A 5,289-nucleotide genomic window follows, 5' to 3' on the forward strand; every position below is an offset into this window, starting at 1 on the left:
TGTGGGGGCTGTGGCTCCTGTGGGGGCTGTGGCTCCGGCTGTGGGGGCTGTGGCTCCTGTGGGGGCTGTGGCTCTGGCTGTGGGGGCTGTGGCTCCAGCTGTGGGGGCTGTGGCTCCAGCTGCTGTGTGCCCATCTGCTGCTGCAAGCCCGTGTGCTGCTGTGTGCCAGCCTGTTCCTGCTCCAGCTGTGGCTCTTGTGGGGGCTGCAAGGGGGGCTGTGGCTCCTGTGGGGGTTCCAAGGGGGGCTGTGGCTCTTGTGGGGGCTCCAATGGGGGCTGTGGTTCCTGTGGGGGATCCAAGGGAGGCTGTGGCTCTTGTGGCTGCTGCCAATCCAGCTGCTGTAAGCCCATCTGCTGCTCCTCAGGCTGTGGGTCATTCTGCTGCCAATCCAGCCTCTGCAAACCCTGCTGCTCCCAGTCCAGCTGCTGCATACCCATGTGCTGCCAGTGTAAGATCTGAGGCTCTGAACCCAGACTGTCAGGCTTCTCCTGTTTGGTGAAAGCGTTTCTTATGGTTTTCCTGAATCAGTTCGTCCCACAAATCCTCCCTGAGGCTCCTTCACCTGCTCCAGCTCATATCCACGCACACGCCCCCTTCCACGGCTCCGCTCTCCACCGGGCCCTGCCTTCGGCCTCCTCACTCCAGACACGCGTGTTTCCTTGATGCAGGAGATGTCCTCGTCTGGACGCGGGGCGCCGAGCCAACTGCCACAGTGTCCCCACCTTTGGATGTGAATCATCTTCCCCGCCTGGCTGACTGAGATGCAAGGTCGGACCCCACAAGGCTGGGCCGGCGTTTCTGAGTGATCGCTAAGAACCAGCTCATCAACACCATCGGGACACTGGGTCCCCCTGGGCTGCTGCCTATCCTCCTGTGACCCACCGGTGACCAGGAAGGGCTCCTTCCTTCCTGTTGTCCCCGTCTGTTTAAAAAAGAAAAACAAAATAACCAGTGAATTTTCTTGTCCAGCCCCTTTCCTGTGCGGTGACTGAGTCTGTGCTCTGGGATCTGTCCGCTAGGCTGGGGAACGCCTGCCAGCAGGCCTGGTGCATTCACAAGGCACCCCACCGTTCACTTCTGCCCTCCTCGCCGCCTCAAATATCTTCACCCTCTCTACTTGCAGGAGAAGACGGCTCAGCTTGGGGCGGATTCGGCATTCGATGCCTGCCCTAGAGACACTGAGGGGCAGGAGGGCCCTGAGTACTGAAGACCAGCCGAGCAGGGCGGGGCCCAGGACTCCTGGCTGCCAGCTTCCCGCTCTCTTCAGGGGCCTGAAGGACCCCAGGCAGGGAAAGGTCGGGGGAGGGGTAGCGAAGCACCGCTGACCCACAGCGCACCTCTGATTCGAACACAAAATTGGCCTTTTAGAATTATGAAGTCAACGGGCCTTCCATAACTAAAAGTCACCAGAAAGTTATAGAACGGCCCAAGGTGTGCTCAGAGCTCAGTCTCCCAGCAGGAAAGGGGAGCTCCTGGGAAGTGACACATTTGGGGAACCCGAGCCAAGTCCATCTGTTTCATGGTGACGCATCACCACACAGCGACACAGGCAAGGCTTTAGAAATTACGCCAGTGGAGGAGGGGACCTGAGTGATCTGAAGACCATCTCCTGCCAAGCAAACACGGAGGGAAAAGGTGGAGGGAGGAGAGTGCACAGGAGCACTGGTGAGAAATGAGCTCCCACGGAACGCCCGCAGATCTGAGCGACTGCTGATACTGCTGGGGAAGAACAGGGCGGAAATTTCAAAGACAAATTTCTGAGATAAAAGACGTGCAGCATAAGGAAAAATGAAATAATCTAGAAATAAAACCTTAGATTGTTTCAACCACATGTAGGACTGGGAATAACAGTGTGTCAAAGGCACATCTTGTGGGGGACATGGCTATTGTTAGTTTCCCGATGATAAAGGGAAATGCTGCTTCAGATGGTTTACTCAAAAATCCAGACTGGAAGCTCCAAAGGTGGCAGCACACATGAACGCAGGGCTGATTGCACCTGAGCCCTGTACATTCCCACAGCCCACAGGGCATCAGGCAACTCAGTAACAAAACCGAAAATGCATGGTGGAGACTTATAGCAAAGCCAGGTAAGCCGAGCCTGGTGGTGCACACCTGTAGCTTCGGCTACTTGGGAGGCTGAGGCGGGAGGATGGCTTGAGCCTGAGAGCTTGAGGCTGCAGTGAGTTTTGATTGTGCCTCTGAACTCTGGGCAACATAACATGAGACTTTGTCTCAATAAACCAAAAACAACAATGAGTGAACCTGAAAATACAAGCCTGTCAGGACAAGTTATCAAGAGCCGCAGCCACCCAGGGTTTCAGGGTCTGTGCAGGAGAGAGCAAAGAATCATCTAGCAGAGCTGAAAACAGGGAACCTCACAATCACCAACAGGTGCAAGCTGGAAAATCACAGCATGAATTTTGAATTCAGCTCCTGAAATGGGGAAGGTTTTCCTCCCTCCAGTGGTGAGTGGGTGCAAGGGCCCTTGGTAAGTCCCTACAGGCAAGGAAATGATACAGACATAAATGAGGCTGCATGTGGTGGCTCGTCCCAGTAATCCCTGCAATTTGGGGCTGAGGCAGGAGGATCACTTGAGGCCAGGAGTTCAAAACCAGCCTGGGCAACATAGTGAGACCCACAGCTCTATAAAACATTTTTAAAATTAAGTGGGCATGGTTGTGTGTGTCTTTAGTCCCAGCTACTAGGGAAGCTGAGATGGGAGGATGGCTTGAATCTGGGAGGTTGCGGCTGCAGGGCGCTATGATCCTGCCACTGCACTCCAGACTGGGCAACAGAGTGAAACCCTGTTTCAAAAGAAGAGACAAAAATGAACAACAAAAGCCATAAGTAGAAGAATTGCTAAATGAGGTGACATCACTCAAGAGGAAATTAGAGATCAAAGAAATCACTCTAGAAATAAAATCTAAAATGGGGCAAACACATGAGTAAGTAAGTACAATAAATTTTAGGCCAGGCGCGGTGGCTCACGCCTGTAATCCCAATGCTTTAGGAGGCGGGTGGATCACGAGGTCAAGAGATTGAGACCATCCTGGCCAACATGGTGAAACCCCGTCTCTACTAAAAGTACAACAAATTAGCCGGGTATGGTGGTGCGTGCCTGTAGTCCCAGCTACTCAGGAGGCTGAGGCAGAAGAATTGCTTGAAACCAGAAAACAGAAGTTTCAGTGAGCTGGGATCGCGCCACTGCACTCCAGCCTGGCGACAGAGTGAGACTCCGTCTCAAAAAATAAGAAGAAGAAGAAGAAGAAGAAGCACAATACATTTTAAAAACCAAAAAGAAATGAAGAGCTAAAAAGGATTCAAGAGACAATGACAAAAATGGAAAAGAAGCAAAGAAGACCCAAGACTCCTACACGTAGCAGGAATCATTAGGGGGAGACAACCTAAGTTGTGTGACAGTCAAACTGTTACAGAAAAAACTGGAATAATAAAAAGGCCCTAATAAAATATAAGAGAAAAAGAAACATAGATCAGGTGATGCAATAGAAAATTCAAATTAAGAACGCAGATTTAAACCCAAATATGTCAGTAATTATAAGAAAATGCATAAAGTGCTCTTGTTGAAATATGGATTGCTAGACTAGTTTTCTTTAGAAATGTGTAACTCTATGTGAAGTCAAATGTTGAATCTAAAACATTAGGATTCAAAAGGTTAAAAAAAAAAAGAGGGGTAGTAAATGACATAACATGCAAAGAAAGCTATATTAATAGTAGACAAAATAAAAACAAGGGCTCGGTGGGTGCCACGGCTCACACCTGTGATCCCAGCACGGGGAGGCGGAGGCGGGAGGATCACCGGAGATCAGGAGTTCGAGACCAGCCTGATCAACATGGTGAAACCCTGTCTCTACTAAAAATACAAAAAACAACAACAACAAAAACACAGCAGGTATGGTGGCACGTGCCTGTAATAACAGCTACTCAGGAGGCTGAGGCAGGAGAATCACTTGAACCCAGGAGGTGGAAGTTGCACTGAGCCGAGATCGCACCACAACACTCCAGCCTGGGCAACAAGAGTGAGACTCCAGCTAAAACATATATATACACACACATACATATATATATATGCGCACACGTATTTATGCATCATATATGTGCTGAGAATTGTATAGATCACAATCCTCAGTTAATGAGCCCTACACAGACATTCTTGTTATTATTTAACTTTTCTCCATCATTACCCCAAGTCCCACCTTCCTCTCCACCCATAGGCATTTATCCTTGCACACATCTTTCCACCTCCTCTTCCATAAGTTTATTTACATACATGTGCATATACTCATGACAAATACGTGGTGTTTTTCAGTGTATATGTTTTTTGGTTTTGCTTCTCTTGGGTTTGTTTCTGTTTTCGAGACAGGTCTTGCTCTGTCACCCAGGCTGGAGTGCAATGGTGCAATCTCAGGTCACTGCAACCGCCACATCCTGGGCTCCAACGATCCTCCTGCCTCAGCCTCCCAAGTAGCTGGAACTACAGTCGCACACCTCCACGCCCAGATCATGTTTGTATTTTTTGTAGAGACAGGGTTTCACCATGCTGCCCAGGCTGGTCTCGAACTCCTGGACTCAAGTAATCCGCCCGCCAGACCTCCCAAAGTGCTGGGATGGCAGATGTGAGCCGCTGCATCGGGCCTTGTGTATGTCAGTGACGTTCGTGATGGTTGTAAATTTTGTTCTGTTTCTCACCTTTTGAGCAAATCGGGTGCTTTTTGCCTGTATTGCTACATGAAAATACAACACATTATTTATGGCCATTGGATTCACGCCCCCATTTCCCACATCCATCGCCGTTTTTTGAGGAGGAAACCCGAACCCGAGGTTCAGGAACGGTGTGGAGGAACTGCGATCCCGGCTCACTGCAACCTCCGCCTCCCGGGTTCAAGGAATTCTCCCGCCTCAGCCTCCCAGGTGGCTGGAATTACAGGCACGTGCCACCACACCTGGCTAACTTTTGTATTTTTAGTAGAGACGGGGTTTTGCCGTGGTGGCCAGGCTGGTCTCGAACCCGTGATCTCAGCTGATCCGCTGCCTCGGCCTCCAACAGTGCGGCGATTACAGGCGGGAGCCACCGCGCCCTGCCAGGCTGTGCCGTTTTAAATGGATGAACCGTATGATATGCGCCTTTTATCTCAATGAGGCCGCTCTTTTAACACAGACACATGGAGACGCGCAGTAGATTGGACATTCGTCTGACTGGACTCGAGGGAGACGCAGGAGCGGGAGAGTGAGGGGGCTTCCCCAGGTGGAAACCGGAACCCGGGTGCGGGG

The 5,289-nt window shown here is 50.9% G+C and overlaps 1 protein-coding gene across 1 annotated transcript in view; it reads right to left on the reverse strand.

Annotated features, from left to right (window-relative positions):
* Positions 1–438: 438 nt before the first annotated feature.
* Positions 439–5,289, reverse strand: part of LOC119468126 (basic proline-rich protein-like) — a 28,395-nt gene continuing 23,544 nt past the window's right edge. Inside the window, exon 3 of the mRNA XM_037731151.1 lies at positions 439–922. The gene's annotated coding sequence lies outside the window, so the exon portion shown is untranslated. The remainder of the gene's footprint in view (positions 923–5,289) is intronic.

Source organism: Cebus imitator, unplaced genomic scaffold (assembly GCF_001604975.1).
Source record: "Cebus imitator isolate Cc_AM_T3 unplaced genomic scaffold, Cebus_imitator-1.0 Scaffold384, whole genome shotgun sequence".
NCBI lineage: Eukaryota > Metazoa > Chordata > Mammalia > Primates > Cebidae > Cebus > Cebus imitator.